Here is a 16,388-nt window from a genome sequence, read left to right on the forward strand (position 1 = left end):
CCAGAAAATCAAACTTTATGAAAGTATGACAACCAGAGTTAAATAAATATTTATGCAGACTGGTAGGAGGGACAGAGATGGGAAGCCAGGGCAGTGAGGACTGGTGACATGGCAGACAGGGAAGTCCCACATTCTTGTGCAGATAACCCATGAGGAACAACTGGAGAACAAAACAGACCACGCAACACAGGGTTTCAGCATGGGAAACTAAAGCCTCAAAATCTCCAGCTGTAAAAACCTATGGGGACTACAGAAATGGGAGAAACTGCCAGTCTCACAGGAGAGTCCATCAGAGAGGCCCACAGGATCCTAGAATCTTTGAGATGGAGCAGGTGCAACAAGACAAAGAAATATGGCCCAAATAAGAGAACAAATCAAAACCTGAGAAAAGGAACTAAGCGATGAGGAGACAAACAACCTAACAGATGCAGATCTCAAAACACTGATAATCAGGATCTTCACAGAAGTGATTGAGTATGGTCACAAAATAGAGGAAGAAGTGAAGGCTTTGCAAAGGGAAATAAAGAAAAATGCACAGGGAACCAACAGTGAAGGGTAGGAAACCAGGACTCAAATCAAAGATTTGGAATGGGAGAAAGAAGTAAACATTCAACCAGAACAAAATAAACAAGAATTCAAAAAAAAGAGTAGCTTAAAAAACTCTGGGACTATAAATGTTCCAACATCTGAATCATAGGTGTGCCAGAAGGAGAAGAGGAAGAGCAATAAATTGAAAACGTATTTGAAAAATAATGAAGGAAAACTACTTCAATCTGGTGAAGGAACTGGACTTGCAAGTCCTAGAAGCTCACATCATCCCAAAGAAGCTGCATCCAAGGAGGAACACACCAAGACACATCATAATTACATTACCCAAGATTGAAGATAGGGAATCTTAAAAGCAGCAAGAGAAAAGGCAATAGTTACTTTCAAAGGAGTTCCCATAAGACTATCAGCAGATTTCGCAAAAGAAACCATACAAGCAAGAAGGGGCTGGAAAGAAGTACTCAAAGACATGAAAGACAAAGACCTATATCCAAGATTACTCTATCCACCAAAGCTATCATTTAGAGTGGAAAGGTAGATAAAGTGCTTCCAAGATAAGATCAAATTAAAGGAGTTCATCATCACCGAGCCCTCATTATATGAAATGTTAAAGGGACTTACCTAAGAAAAAGAAGATCAAAACTATGAACAGTAAAACGACAACAAACTCACAACTATAAACAACTGAACCTAAAAAGAAAATCAGAACAAACTAAGCAAACAATTAGAACAGTAACAGAATCACAGAAATGGAGATCAGAGAGGGAAATGGGAGAATGGGGGAAAAGGTACAAGGGATAAGAAGCATAAATGGAAGTTCAAAGTAAATGGGGGGAGGTTAAGAATAGTATAGGAAATGGAGGAGCCAAAGAACTTACATGTACAACCCATGGACATGGACTAAGTCAGGGGGATGACGCTAGAGTGAGGGGTGAGGGGGGGAAAGTGGGAGGAAAAAATGGAACAACTTCAATAGTATAATCAATAAAATATACTTTAAAAACCAGACTAAAACTGACAAATCCTGCTGCATTTGATTTTTTTTTTTTAGTGGCTTAAAACATGTTTTATTATGTCTCACAATTCTGTGTTCTGGCTGTGGAATGCTTATGGTGCTATTGTCTGGCACTGCTCAAAGAGGTCAGTGAGTCTGGAGTTGGAGGGCCTAAGGTGTCCTCATCCATTCTGTGTCTGAGATGGCTGACAGCTGGGACATTTATTTCCAGAGGATCTCATTATTTTGTAGTCCAGCCAGAGTTATTTTTTATGATGGCAGGATCTCACCTCAATATTTAAAGTGGTAGCTGTCAGATCTTTTGTGGCATAGGCTTAAAATTGACATAGCATTATTTCCCACATTTTATTGGTCAATGAAGTCATAAGATCGGTATCGATACAAAGGTAGGGAATATAGATGTCTCCTCTTGATGGGAAGAGCTGCAAGGTTGCGTTGCAAGGGTTCATGGGAAAGATTATTATCACTCTCAGCAAACAATCAACCTTATATATCCTGGAAAGTCTATAAAGGTTATTTGATAATATTATTTTACTTGTGAGGTTTTTTTTTGTTTTTTAATTAATTTTTTCAAATACATTTGTCTCTGCCTTCCCCCCACCACTTTCCCCTGCCCCCTCCCCCATCTACCTCCCTCAATCCTTTCCCACTTCGGCTTTGTCCATGAGTCCTTGCTGTATGTTCCTTGTCTTGCCCCTTCCCTTCCTTTTCCCGCGCCCACCCCTCCCTTCTTCCCTCTTGTCTCTGTTGGTTTCTTTTTTCTCTCAGTGTTGCTGGTCTTATTTTCCTTTCATCTTTGTTTTGTTGGTTAGGTTCTGCTTATAGGTGAGATCATATGGTATTTGTCTTTCGCCCCCTGGCTTATTTCGCTTCACATAATGCATTTGATTTTTATCAGGACTGGCAAGTGGTGACGGCCAAAAGAAAGGACTCTATGTGCAGCAGGCATGGAGTGCGTTGCAGGGTGTACGGGGAGTGCAGCACTCCAGTATCTGAACATTACTGGCCCAGGCCAGCTGAAGAGGGAGCAGGGCTCTGAATCCCACAGAGCCCACCCCAGGGTTATCACGGATGCCAGGAATAAACACGAGTCATTGTAAACAGTTCTCTGTTTCCCAGGAGAGGGGAGACGGCTCTTCCCTCTAGTGGGGAAAGTCTAAAGCCTCTTTTCCCAAAGGCTTTTATTGAAAGGGTTATCATGGGGCTAGGTAACAGGAATGCACAGGTTATCTCATTACATCAGTATGTAAATGTTTACAGACAATAGATGATGGTTTGAAGAAAAATATCGCAGGAACACACTGATTTACATGGGTCCGAGAGGAGACTAGTAAACTGGAATTACAACTAAATTGTGGAGAAATCACCTGAAAAACAACTGAACAATAACAAGAGAGGGGCCTTAAAATCTCAGACAGACAGAGGAATCAGCTTCAAAACAACCTAACTGGTAAGGAGTGCAGTAGAGGCTCAAGAAGGTGGACTGGGTACCCACAGGTGGCAGCACCAGAGGGATATTGAAACAGCCAGTTGGTTCCCGAGATGAGCAAGGTCTAAACTATAAGAGGGGATCTCCAGCCTATAGCACGAGAGCCCAAAAAGCACACAGAGAGCAGCCAGCTGTGAAAAGCGACAGTGTGCTCTCTTCCTGACACAGGCAGCTGGAGACAAAGAGCCGTTAAAAAGGCCAATGCAAAAATTTGTAGGGGAAGCCACTTTCCCTATGCTCTGACAGAGGCGGGAGCACAATGGGCTGGAGTAGCCTGAGGAGAAACTGGTGCAGGAGGCTTGGGGGAAAGAACTGTGAAAGTGGACAGCGGGGACCAGGTGCTGACTCACACCACCATTCTGCAGCTGCCATCTTAGGCAGATCACTCCGCAAATTGGCAGTATCATGAAAGGACACAACATTGACGCCCCAAGGAGGCTCAGCCCAGCCTGGTGTTGGGCAAGCCCAACTGCTGAGTACAGAGCAGCAGTCACAGATAATAGATCCCTGGATAAATGGGGTGCAGAGTGGTCTAGAGACACTTGAAGAAAGTCTGGCGACAGAGGCATTGAGGAGAGAACTGATGGAGTAGCCAGGGGGACCCCCGTGCTGACTCCACCCCCACACGGCAGCAGCCCTCTTGCTCAGGCAGACAACTCCCCAGGAGCAGCAGCAACATGAAGGAACACAATAGGCCCACCCCCATGAGGCTCGACCCAGCCCTGTGTTGGGTAAGACTGACTACTGAGTACAGAGTGACAGTCACAGATCGTATATCACTGGATAAGAGGATGCAGAGTAGTTTAGAGACACTTAAGGAAAGTCACACACCGGAGGCATAAGGAGATAACAGAAGTTGTAGCAAGGGATACCCTGGTACTGACTCCTCCCCCATACAGCAGCAGGCATATTACTAAGGAACACTACACCCCTGAGTGGCAGCACCGTGAAAAGACACAATAGACCCTCCCATAAGAGGGACTATAACTGGCTCTGACTGTTGAGGGCAGAGTGAATAGATTAACAACTGGATGAGACAGACACAGAGAGTAGATTTCTGGAAGTCTCTTAAAGACTGCCTAAGATAGGAGGGGATCAACAGTTGATATCATCAAGGGGAGACCCAGGAAGAAACAAATTTAAAAAACCGGTCTCCTGCTAAAGAAGTTCGAAACGCAAAGTCAGGAGGTGAACATAGATCAATTTAAGAACCAAAAGAAAAGAAGAGTCTCACTAACATGTGAAGAAAAAAGCCCCAAATGAAGGGAAAAGAGTAATCCTAACAAAGAGAAGTAAATGAAATGGAGGTAACTCATCTATCAGATACTTAGTACAAAATTAAGGTTCGAAGAAAGCACAGTGAGCTCACTGAGCTGAGAGAGAATTACCAAAAACTACAGGGAAACTATGAGGAACTTCTTGCAAACATTATCAGCATGATAAAAGACATAGTAACTACCAATAAGAGACAAGAGGAAATTAATAATACAATTTCTGAATTGAAGAACAGAGTAGAAAGAACCAAAAGCAGGCTTCACGAAGCCGAGGATAAAATCAGTGAGCTGGAGGATAAGGTAGGAAAAAACCTCCCAGAAAGAGCAAGAAAAGGAAAAAAGACTAGAAAAGAATGAAGAAGCATTGAGGGAAATGCAGGGAACCATGAAACATAAAAATATCCATATCATAGGGATACCAGAAGGAGAAAAAAGGGAGCAAAGCATAGAGAATCTGTTCGAAAAAGTAATGATGAAAAACTTCCCTAATTTGAGGAGAGAGAAAGTGACACAAGTCCAGGAAGCACAGAGGGTCCCATTCATGAAGAACCCAATGAGGCCCACTCCCAAGATACGTCATCATTAAAATGGCAAATATCAAAGACAAACAGAGAATCCTAAAGGCAGCAAGGGAGAAACAGGTAGTAACATACAAGGGAGCCCTGATACAGCTAGCATCTGACTTCTCAACAGAAACCCTAAAAGCCAGAAGGGAATGGCAAGAAATATTCCAAGTCATGAAAAGCAAGGGCCTGCAGCCAACACTGCTCTACCCTGCAAGTCTCTCAATAAAAATGGAAGGTGAAGTAAGGAGTTTCCCAGACAAAATAAAGCTAAAAGAATTCACGTTCACCACACCAGCAGTAAAAGATAAGCTAAAGGGACTGCTTCAAAAAGATGAAGAAAAAGAGAGAGAAAGAGAGGATCACAGGTACAGAGGGAAAACATAAATAACAACATATCAATAATAACTTTAAATGTAAATGGATTAAATGCCACAATCAAAAGACAAAGGACAGCTGAATGGATAACGACACATGAGGCACACATATGCTGCCCACAAGAGACCCAACTCAGAACAAAGGACCTACACAGACTGAAAGTAAAGGGATGGAAAAAAAATACTCCAAGGAAATGAACAGGGGAAAAAAGCACGGGTAGCAATACTATGAAACAAAATAGATTTCAAAACAAAGGCCAAAAAAAGAGACCCAGAGGGACACTTCATACTACTTAAAGGAAGAATCCATCAAGAAGACATAAACATTGTAAACCTATATGTACCAACATAGGAGAACCCAAATATATAAGTAAAATCTTGGAAAACCTCAAGATATACACAGAAACACAGATACTAGGTGATTTTAACAAACTATTGTCAAAAATGGATATATCTACCAAACACAACATCAAAAAAAAAAATTGTGAAACGGAATGATGCATTAAATCAAATTTAACTGACATATATAGAACCTCACATCCCAAAGAAGCAAAATACACATTCTTTTCAAGGGCGCATGGAACTTTTTCAAAGATAGACCACATAATAGGATACAAAGCAAGACTCAGCAAATTCAGGAAGACTGAAATAATACCAAGCATTTTCTCGGACAACAAGGGTCTAAAACTGGAATTGAACCTCAAGGAAAAACCTCAAAAACTTGCAAACTCATGGAGACTGAGCAGCACACTATTAAACAATGAATGGGTAAATAATGAGATAACAGAAGAAATAAGTTTCTAGAAACAAATGAAAATGAACATACAACAGTCCAAAATCTAAGGGCCATAGCAAAGGCAGTCCTGAGAGGGAAGTTCATAGCAATACAGGCCTACCTAAAAAGACATTTCAGATAAAAAAGAACCAACACTACAATTTCAAGAACGGGGGAAACAACAACAAATAAACCCCAGAGCAAGTAGAAGGAAGGAAATAATCAAGATTAGAGCAGAACTGAATGACATAAAGACAAAAAAGAACAACTCACAGAATCAACGAATCTAGGAGCTGGTTCTTTGAAAAGATAGATAAAATCAACAAGCCTTTAAACAGACTCATCAAGAAAAAAAGGGAGAGAACCCAAATAAATAATATCAGAAATGAAAGAGGAGAAATAACAACTGATGCCACAGAAATACAAAGGATCTTCAGAAACTACTATGAACAATTCTATGCCAAGAAATTTAAAAACCTCAATGAAATGGACGAATTTCTAGAAAAGTATAATCTTCCAACACTGAAGGAGGAAGAAACAGACAGCTTGAACAGACACATTAACAGCTGAGGAAACTGAAGCAGTAATCAAGAAATTCCTGACACACAAAAGCCCTGGGAAAGACAGTTTCACAGGAAAATTTTACAAAACATTTAAGGAAGAGCTAACCCCTGTCCTTCTCAGGCTATTCCAAAAAATGCAAGAGAAGAGAAGACTCCCAGACACTTTTTATGAGGTCAGCATCACCCTTATCCCAAAACCAGATAAAGACCCTACAAAGAAAGAAAACTACAGGCCAACTTCATTGATGAACATAAATACTAAAATCCTCAACAAAATATTGGCAAACTGCATCCAGCAATACATTAAAAAGATTATCGATCATAATCAAGTGGGATTCATCCCAGGGATGCAGGGATGGGTCAATATACACAAGTCAATAAACGTAATACATCACTTAAACAAAAGGAAAGACAAAACCCTCATGATCATCTCAATAGGTGCAGAAAAAGCATCCGATAAGGTACAGCACCCACTAATGATGAAAACACTCAGCAAAATGGGAATAAATGGGGCATTCCTTAATGTAATGAAGGCCATATATGAAAAACCTACAGCCAACATCATACTCAACGGGCAAAAACTGAAAGCTTTCCCACTAAGATCAAGAACACTACAAGGATGTCCACTTTCACCACTTCTTTTCAACATGGTACTGTAAGTCCTAGCCACAGCGGTCAGACAAGAAAAAGAAATAAAACACATCCAAATAGGAAATGAGGAAGTAAAACTAGCATTGTTCGCAGAGGACATGATAGTGTATATAGAACACCCTGTAGACTCCAACAAAAAAGTACTCAATCTAGTAAGTGAATTTGGCAAAACAGTGGGATGCAAAGTCAATATTCAGAAATCAAAGGCATGTTTGTACACCAGCAATGAAATAGAAGAAGAAGAAATCCGAAAAAAAGTACCATTTGAAATAGCAACAAGAAAAATAAAATACCTAGGAGTAAATTTAACCAAGGAGGTAAAAGACCTTTATGCAGAAAATTATACAACATTGAAGAAAGAAATTAAGGAAGACACAAATAATTGGAAGCATATACCATGCTCATGGAGTGGAAGAATTAATATCATCAAAATGTCCATACTACCCAAAGCAATTTACAAATTGAATGCAATCCCTATTAAGATACCAATGATGTATTTCACAGAAATAGAACAGACATTTCAAAAATTTATATGGAACCATAAATGACCCCGAATAGCCACAGCAATTTTGAGAAAGAAACACAACGTAGGAGGGATCACAATACCGGACATCAAACTCTACTACAAAGCCACTATACTCAAAACAATCTGGTACTAGCACAATAACATACCCATAGACCACTGGAACAGAATAGAAAGCCCAGAAATAAGCACAGGTCTCTATGGGCATCTAATATTTGACAAAGTGGGCAGAAGCAGAAACTGGAGCAATAATAGCCTCTTCAACACATGGTGCTGGGAGAGCTGGACGGCTTCATGCAAAAAAATTGAAATTGGATCATCAGCTGACACCATACACAAAAATAAACTCAAGATGGAACAAAGACTTAAATATAAGTCGCAACACCATAAAAGTCCTATGGGAGAACATAGGCAGGAAACTCTGAGATATCCCATGCAGCAAGATTTTCACCAATAGGTCTCCTAAAGCAAGGGACATAAAGGAAAGAATAAGCAAGTGGGACATCATGAAAATAAGAAGCTTCTGCACGGCGAAAGAAAACATCAGAAAAATGAAAAGGGAGCCAACCATATGGGAAAATATATTTGCTAATGATACATCAGACAGAGGTTTGATCTCCAAAATATATAAAGAACTCACTGGACTCCACTCCAAGAAGAGAAACGATCCAATCCAAAAATGGGCAAAGGACCTGGGCAGACGCTTTTCCAAGGAGGAGATACAGAGGGCCCAGAGACATTGGAAAGGATGCTCGGCATCACTAGCCATCAGAGAAATACAGATCAAAACCACAATGTGATTCCACCTCACACCGGTCAGAATGGCCATGATAAACAGATCAACAAACAACAGGTGCTGGTGAGGCTGTGGAGTCAAGGGAACACTAGTACACTGTTGGTGGGAATGCAGACTGGTGCAGCCATTGTGGAAAACAGTATGGAATTTCCTAAAAAACTAAAAATGGAACTCCCTTTTGACCCTGCAATTCCACTGGTGGGACTATACGCTAAGAATCCCAAAACACCAATTCAAAGGAACCTATGCACCTCTTGTTCATAGCACCACAATTTACAATAGCCAAGTGCTGGAACCAACCGAAATACCCATCAGAATGATTGGATCAAAAAACTATGGTATATTTACACCAAGGAGGGAAGGGAGGGAAGGAGGAATGGCTACTGCTCCTTGCACGGCATGGATGGAACTGGAGAGCATTATGCTAAGTGATATAAGCCAAGCGGTGAAAGACGAATACCATATGATTTAACCTGTAAATGGAACCTAATCAGCAAAGCACGCAGGCAAGGAAAATATGACCAGCAACATTGAAAGAAAGAAGAAACCGATGGGCATAGGAGGGAAGGAGGGAAGAGGGTAGTGGGGAGGGGAAGGGAAAGGGTCAGATTAAAGATCAAGTGTGAAGGACACATGGATGAAGCCAACGTGGGGAGGATGGAGGTGAGGAGGTGGGGTGGGTGGGACAGGGCAAAGTGGTGGTGGGTAAATGTTGACAAATGCATGTGAAAATTTTTTTTAAATAAATAAATAAATTTAAAATAAAAGAAGTAATTGATTTTTTTTTAGGCTTGGATTTACTGGGTTAATCTGACTGAACACTTCTGTGTTGGATGGGGCATTTTGATTGCAGCTATACTGGAAATAGTACTAGTCAACTGGATTTATGGTAAATTGTGACTATGGACTTATGTATACTCTTTATTCAAATAACGCAATTTTATCCTTTCCATTATGTGTACTATAATAATAAATTACAATATAGCTAGGCAAAATACATTATAAATAAAAGGTAAAGGTGTAATGCTTTGTTGCTGTAGTATAGGAAAACATTCAGACTTAAAATTTGGGGCCACAACGATTAATGGAGAGAATACAAACAAAGGCTGAAAGCACTGTCTGTTGATTGTTTTCTTAGGGGGGGAACAGATTCATTAAAGATATAGAAATGATGATTGGAGCAAAAAGGTGGATATTCTGGCTATGGTGGAGAGCTTGCTGGTTTGCCATTACGCCTATTCTTTTGATTGTAAGTATTAATATGGTATGGATTTGGTATCAATAATATTTATCTAAACATTTCTAAGATAACCCTGAATAACTCACACTGGAGACAACAAGGCAAACTAATGTCATAAATTAATGATTCTCAACCTCTGCTTTATGAGTGGTGCCTCCGAGCTGCCTAAATTAAATGCCTCTGCAGTATTCTTTCTGAGGCCATGGCTGTAAAGATTTACTATTTGAGAGAATATACAGGCTCCTCCTACACACTTAACATTTCTATGTGTTTAAGAAATTCCAGTAGGATAAATAAATCATTCATATGCTCATTCCCTAAAGAAAATGCTAGGTACAGACCATACAAACATGCACATGACCCATACTCTGGCTTCATGGAATTCAATCTAAATATACTAATTGCTAAGAACTGCTACTCATATTTTAATGCATTTTTTCTCTATATAGGAGGTACTTATAATATTCCCAAAAGAAACTCAGCTGTGTCAATAGAGGCAACAGTTTATGCTAGTAAATTTAACAGTTGGTGCTATTTAGGAGCTGAGGAAAAGCAAAATTTGTCTTCCTGGAGGGACATGACATACAGACATGCTATCTTTAAATAACAGTTCAGGGCAATAAGTGGCTGAATGCCAGAAACTAGCACTTAGTGGGATGGGTGATTATTATCGACTAAAGACAGTGGTGAGGGTGTGACAGTGACAAAGCTTCGCTGAGGATGTTTTCGTTCTTATTGCCTCCATGGTTCAAAGGTTTTCCTAGAAAAGGCCATTAAATAATTTGATGTAAAATTTGCTTCACATCTGAAGTATCATGTGTTTTAGAGGGAATTAATTTTTTTAACATTAAAAGGTCAGTTTCATTTATTAATTTTTTTTCAAATACATTTGTCTCTGCCTTCCCCCCACCACTTTCCCCTGCCCCCTCCAAGCACATTATTGTCCATAATGCGGGTGAATTTCATCCAAGCAGTTGATCAGTTGATGGTCTTAAGAACAAAGGCTATACCTGTGTGTGTGTGTGTGTGTGTGTGTGTGTGTGTGTGTGTATTTTATTATTTAAAATTTCTCTGGAGAACCTTAATAATACAGGAAAAAAAAAGGTCAGTTTCAAGTTGTGAGCAGTTTGAGGCCAGATGTGCTGAATTAAAATGTGGATGCCCTGTATTCTTGCTAAATGATTTTCACGGTGCTGAGAAATATTGTTTGGCCCTTCTGGCAAGTCTCTGTTTTAAATTAAGACCCTTATCAATTTAGAAGACCTAGCTAGACTTTCAGCCAGCCCACTTTCATTGATTACATAGGCTTGACAACTGAATTTACTTTTAAATGCAAAGGTCTTAAATATTAAATGATATACATCATCAGCCATTTGTATAAAGATATGTACATTAAGCTCCACTATCCCTCATTCATTCTCTTGCACTTAGGTAAAATTATGGTAATTGTAAAATGTATTTTCAATTACTGTAATTAATTTAATGGAATTAAGCTATCTAACTCTAAAATTAAATTTGACTATTTTATAAAGACTCTTGCATTCTAAAGACATTCTAAATTTAGAGGAACTAATAGGTGCTTTTTTTGTTTTGAGCACTTTGTTTTTACAGATTTCTAAATACATAATTAGTTTTAATGCTGCAACATGGTTTTTTAGGACATTTTTTAGAAAACTTGGCCTTAACGTGTTTCAGCTTTAAGAGTCAGATTTCACTGTTTTACCCATACATAACTGATTTTTTCCTCAAGAGGCTGAAAGTGAAGTGTGCTTTGGTAAATAAATATGTACGTACTACACACACGTGAATGCGTGTGTGCTTGGAGGTTGAGTAGGGATGCTCTGGGCAGTGGGAAATACTAGAAACAATTGCTAAGCAAGGAATGAAAGCGTGTTCACTACTGTGTACTTCACATTCTCATTGAATTAACTGATATGCTGGCTAGCTTGTGGCATAGAATAAAACCACGGTATTATCAATAAAAGTTAAAAGTTAATAACAAAATTTCAGATGTTATTTTACATCCAGTCTGCTACATTTTATGGCAAAGTATTTTATCGAAATACATGTTGGACAAGTATTTCTATCTTTTGTAAGTGTGTATATCGAGGTGCTATTTTTGGAAGAAGTTCTTCAAAGCCAAATACAAGTTACTTCGATTGGTTCACTTAGTATTGTCATCTTCTGGCTAGTTACTTGATTATCTTAGTTGCTCAAATGCATTTTCATTCATTGTAATTGCTTTTGATGAATTATTGCTAAGGAATGGAATCAAATTGCTAATAATTAGTGCAACTGAAACCACCAGTGCAATAAAGTCTGATCTTTAGCATTGTCTCTTCATATGTTAACTTTCACAGGCAATTTTTATCTGGTCACTGGTGAAATTTGACACACCTAAGTACGGTGACATTCCATACCCGGACTGGGGAGTTGCTCTAGGCTGGTGTATGATTATTTTCTGCATTATTTGGATTCCAATTATGGCTATTATAAAAATAATTCAAGCTAAAGGAAACATCTTTCAAGTAAGCACGTTAAATTAATATTATTTGTTCACCACCCCAAGTCTCTTTCCATCACCATTTATCCCCCCTTTACCCTCTCCTACCTTCCCCCAACCCCCTTTCCTGCTGGTAATCACTATACTGTTTTCTGTGAGGGCTTTTTTAAATCCCTTCACCTTCTTGATCCAGCCCACCTACCCCTGCCCCTCTTGACAGCTGTCAGTCTGTCGTCCCTATCTATGAGTCTTTCTATTTTGTTAGTTCATATACAGATGGTGTATTATAGAATTGTACCTCTGAAACCTATAAATTTTGTAAACCAGTATGACCCCACTTAATTCGATTACAAATTAACATTATTTGTACTTCATATGAAGCACTATGATCAAAGCAAAGATTAATTTACCCATACGGTGTTAATATGAGATTATGACCATGAGTTCAAATTAATCACTCTTACCTTTGGGCAACTTTCATTCCTGAGACAAACATTCATTTCTATGTGCATACCATCATATTATAGTATACATGTATTTGTGTGTCTCCCTGTCCTAGACTCTAAGCTCCTTTAAGGAGAAGTCTTGTCTTGCTTGCTGCTGTAGCCTCAGGCCCTGTCAGAGCGCTTAGCACATGAATCTTATTGTATCTGTCCTTGTACTAAGATGATGCAGTGCAAATGACCTTTTAGTTTCATATCTAGAACCTTCACTTTTAAAACCTGGTCACAAAAAAACATCCTGGCCTGCTTATAATACACTTCCTAACAGCATGTTTACACTGGAAAAGCCTGGTAAGTGATCTTGAGCCCAAACTAGATCCTAAGTCATCCCTCTTCCATGGAGGCCTCGGGGGATGGACTTGATTATGACACATCACTGAGACAAAGGGCATTGACAAGGTCGGCTCAGCAGTCAGATTTTTAATAAACCTAAGCCCATTCAAGAATGGCTCTAGATCAGTTGTTTCACCCTGGAGCTCCCTTCTTTCGGTTCTTGAAATTTCCCAGGTGTACACTGGCTTAGATTATCACCCAACTGTCACTCTAAGGGCAGGGCAAAGAAATTTAAAATTCTAGCCCTGGCTGGTGTGGCTCAGTGGGCTGAGCGCTGGCCCACAAACCAACTGCTCACCGGCTCAATTCCCAGTCAGGGCACGTGCCTGGGTTTGCGGGCCAGGTCCCCAGCTGGGAGCGTGCAACAGGCAGCTGATAGATGTTTCTCTCCCTGTCTCTCCCCCTCCCTTCTCCTCTCTCTAAAAATAAATAAAATCTTCGTCAAAAAAAGAAATTTAACATTCTAAAATAAAAATACAGTTTGGTATTTATTTATTTACAGATTGTAGCACTTAAGTTCTAAGAGAGCGTTTTTTCCTCTGTTCCAGCGCATTGTAAGCTGCTGCAGACCAGCTTCTAACTGGGGCCCATACTTGGAACGACACCGTGGGGAGAGATACAAAGACATGGCAGATCTGAAGAAAGAGACTGACCATGAAGTACCCACTATCAGTGGCAGTGGAAAACCAGAAACCACACTAAGTTCTAATTTTTAAAAATATGTGCCTGTGCCACGTGATTACTTAAGAGAAAATTTTATTTATTTGTATGTTACTTGAACAAAAAATGTATATATTATGTTCATAATAGCATAACAACTGCTTTTCTCACTTAAGCAGGAATGTAGTATAAAAAATGCGAATCTAGTAATTTTTATCAATGTGCTTCTGATATTTCTTTTTAGATGATCTGTGTCACACCTCCTATCTGTATTTCACAATGACATTCTTGTACATATTACCATAATATTTTTCTACTATACTGAAGGCTTTGAGCAAATTATATGGAAAATAGTTGTATTTTCTATCATACAAGTTCTGAAATATTACCTGCTTATATTTCCTTGCTATACAGTCTTTTCTCCATAAAGCTGGAGAAAATGAATCAGTATATTTAAAAGAAAGTGTTAAAATTGAAGGCCTTACTCAATTAGAAACGTTATACGTACATGGAAAAAAACAGGCTATGTATATAACACGAGGACTGTAGATTAGGACTTCTGATATAATGTCTAAAGACTTTATGTATTTATGGCTCACTTTTTCTTTGTGAACTTAGTAGTCATCTTCTTTATTTTCATATGTGAAATAAGGCAGAAAAATTAGGATCCTGTGGCCTGGAAGTGATAAATTAAGAAAACAGAAAGCAAGAGTTGTTGAATACTTCTCCATATAATATCTTTCTTAGGTTATATTTGGAAGGAAAATCTGATCCATCTAATTTGTACTGTTTCACAAAATTCAGAGTAGTTCATTGTATTCGCCAAAGTCTAGGTGTGATTTCAAATACAATATGGAACAAAATACTAATGAGGAAATGACTTCAATCAAATTTTAAAACTTATGTTGTAATACATAGTTAATAAATCAAGTGGAATGATTTCATCTTCTTTGAATACGTTACTACTGACATGCTTATAGAGATAAACTTGTTAAACTTGTCAAGAGTGAGAGAAACCAAATTAGAAAGTCCTATGTCCCAGCTTCCTTACAGAAGATAATGAAAACATTATACCACTAATAGTTTTCTTACACTGCTTGCATATTATTGAAAACTGGGCCCAGGCTGCCGTGGCTCAGTGCTTTGAGTGCTGGCCTGTGAAAGAAAGTGTTGCTGGTTCTTTTCCCAGTCAGAGCACATGCCCGGGTTGTGGGCCAGGTATCGTATCACAGGCATTCTACCATTGTGTTTTGACGCTATTTGGGGTGTGATTTTTTTAAAGTCGGAAAATGCATGCAGCTTTCTGTAGGTGACTCTTGCAATTCAGGAAAGACTTGGACACAGGTCTAATGACATACTGTCGAATTGGTAGTGGGGAGGGGGTGCTTAGGGAGAGATCCCGTTTCAGAGCTCACTACGAGTGTGTGTGACCCTTCACAAAGGTGTGAAGCACAGATCTTAACAGAGTGCCTTGTATACTTTAGGGTACTCAATGACAGCTCTTACTGTTAGTACACAGATTCCACAATGGTGAGAAAGAGTGTTCTGCATAATGGAAAGCGTCTTACCGAATCTCATTTACTTTGATGCAAACTTGGAGATGCGCAGTACTGCCCTGTAAACCACTAGAGAAAACCATTTTTCACACTTAAGTTAAAATCACTATATGTCAAGGAGATTCTTTCCCTGTAGCTTATTGAAAAAAACCACTTGAATGATTTTTCTTTCTCTTTTGTGTTTTCATTCCTTCCCCGGTAAAATATATACTAGCAACATCTCATCAATTCTTAAATGTGAGTAAGCAAACTGATAATGTCTGGATTTGGTATCTTACTTGGCGTAGCCTCCCCACTTTAAACAATAAATCATTTGGTATAAACGCATATAATCAAATGAATCCACTCAAAGTGCGTTTAATCACTATCCGTGTCCTCACTGTCAGTACATTCTGAAAGCATGCCAGTGTATTCACAGTTAACGCAAGCACCGTCTAAATGCCTGGTACCTAGTAAATGTTCCAGTTCAGCCAGCTTGTATTCCACCACCCTGAGGTTTACCAGTATTCGTTTGTGCATGACTACTGACTGCGGGGAATTAATTAAGGTATCCTGAGAGAGGCCGATGACTGTCAGGCTGCTACCGATGTCGCTCTTACTGGACCCAGTAGAAGTCGATGCTCTTACTGGCACAAGAGCAGTCGAGTTTGATGACATTTCACCGATGTTCCTCTGTAAAGAAAATAAATCACACATATGTAGTTGATTGAGCTTAGCAACTTACGAATACTACCGAATAACCACATGCTTAGTCTTGCTTATGAAAAGGAAAGGACTGTCCTTCCCTAAGAATTAGAGATTAAAACTCTGTGGAATGACTACACTGATTTGGAAACATGCTCTTTCCAAACACAGGCTGAGGGGGAAGATACACGAAAGTGACCTTTGAATGTTGAAATGCCATACCCTTGCCTTACATTTCTTGGGCAGTGCAGTAGGTCTGTATTTGGGCCCTGTCTGATCCTTACCTAGAAGTTCTTAATCTGCAACTTTAAATAGCACCAGGAATTTCACATTTTGA

General features: G+C 39.3%; 1 long non-coding RNA gene across 1 annotated transcript; it reads left to right on the forward strand.

Moving 5' to 3' along the window:
- The first annotated feature begins 9,723 nt into the window (after nt 1-9,723).
- On the forward strand, nt 9,724-13,835 carry LOC129083579 (uncharacterized). Its single transcript, XR_008530491.1, has 3 exons — nt 9,724-9,821; nt 12,173-12,340; nt 13,700-13,835. It is a non-coding gene; the product is annotated as an uncharacterized LOC129083579 (long non-coding RNA).
- Nucleotides 13,836-16,388: the final 2,553 nt, after the last annotated feature.

The sequence above is a fragment of the Pteronotus mesoamericanus genome, unplaced genomic scaffold (genome assembly GCF_021234165.1).
Source record: "Pteronotus mesoamericanus isolate MK-2021 breed Mesoamerican mustached bat unplaced genomic scaffold, CSHL_Meso_final contig_126, whole genome shotgun sequence".
NCBI classification, from domain to species: domain Eukaryota; kingdom Metazoa; phylum Chordata; class Mammalia; order Chiroptera; family Mormoopidae; genus Pteronotus; species Pteronotus mesoamericanus.